Below are 1,611 nucleotides of genomic sequence, written 5' to 3'. Positions count from 1 at the left end.
GACATCGTGGAGATTCCTACACACGTCTACATCCCGGAATAGCACCTGACCCAAACTCTTGCCCGAGTTGTTCTTGAAATCATGCCTTTGAAATACAAAGGGATCTGGACCTGAATAAAAGGATGTATAAGTGCATGCCTATTGCTCTTCTGCTTTTGTTTCTTATGTTTGGTAAAATAGTCACAGCATTAAATTGTCTGCAAAAATGAATACGAATAAATATAACAAATCCCAGACTGTTCCTAGCATTGTGCAATGATTAATACATGAATAATCCTAATGAATTAAAAATAATAGTGGATAAAAGGCTTCAGACCATTTATACCACAGCAGGTATGGAGAACCACAAAAGCAAAAATTAAATCATATACAAATCTATGAATCTCTCCATGTTAAACAAATAAAAAGTATAACATTTTATTTAAGTATTTATGTCAGCTTGAGTCATGCAGAGCTGATCTGATCATTTCCATAGCAACGATCAGAAGCAAGATGTTGCCAGAAGTCCAGTGAGCTCATTGATGAGGTCATAGATGACATTATGTACATCACAGTAGATCAAAGAAGTTCTAATGCTTGAATACTGGAATCTCTAAGCATCAGTCAGAATCCAGACACTTCTTGGAGTTTCAGATTTGTGTAGAGCAACAATGTTTAGTTTTGCAACGGCGCTTGTTCCCCTGATATTCCCGGTTGGTTGGGGCATCGGATATGCCGTGACGAATGGGATGAAGAAAGTGTGCGATCGTTTTTTTCCAGGGAAGGATTCCAATGAAGAAAACGATCAGGATGAAGAGGACGATCTGTTTTGGAAAGGATTTCCATCTAGTTCCAAAAAACAAACCGACCCGGCTGGGGAGGTTTGTTCTGAAAAGACGTTGGATGTTGGGACCTCGGACTCCATCTCGTCCTCTGTACGAGACAGTAAAGAGGATGACAGTACTGTCTCTGGACAAACCGACCCGGCTGGGGAGGTTTGTTCGGAGACGATGGTACAACGTGAGGATGAGAGTTCAGTCGCAGAAAAATCTGACCCGGCTGGGGAAGATTTGTCTGCGGCTGATCTCGCAGCCAAAGCTGTGGCTGAAGTGACAGCCAAAGCTTTGGTTTCGCTGGTCCCATCTCTTTCCGTACAGAAGAGTCCTCTGAGGGGCACTTTCAAAGGGTCCTTTGAAATACAAAGTTCCCCGGACGGGGAACTTTGTATTTCAGATAACGGAGTTGCTCATTTATCCAACAATCCACTTCTAAATGCAAATGTTTCCGTTGATGTCGAGGTTTCCTGTTCTCCTGATGTTAATTCAGTAGATAGCGTTGGCTCGGATCTGCTGGATGTAGGGACGACATCTGCAGGACAAGGACAAGCGGAGRAGAACTTCTTCAAGTTCTCCAATGAGCTCCAGAACAGCTGGGTGAACGTTGCATTCCAGAGCATCCTAAACCTGAGCATCACCAAGCAGTGTCTAGCTAAGGAAAGGGTTTTTTTGGAGGCATCGTCCATCCCCTGCTGTGGGAGTCTCATACTCTCAGCTGTCCGTCAGCCCAGCAAGCATTTTAGTCAGGAAGACCTTTCCCCAGTTCTGATGGAGCTGAGGGAGAAGAAGCTGCCAT

This window comes from Poecilia reticulata, linkage group LG14 (genome assembly GCF_000633615.1).
Source record: "Poecilia reticulata strain Guanapo linkage group LG14, Guppy_female_1.0+MT, whole genome shotgun sequence".
NCBI lineage: Eukaryota > Metazoa > Chordata > Actinopteri > Cyprinodontiformes > Poeciliidae > Poecilia > Poecilia reticulata.
The sequence above is the reverse complement of the archived record's forward strand: the minus strand, read 5'-3'. Positions refer to the sequence as shown.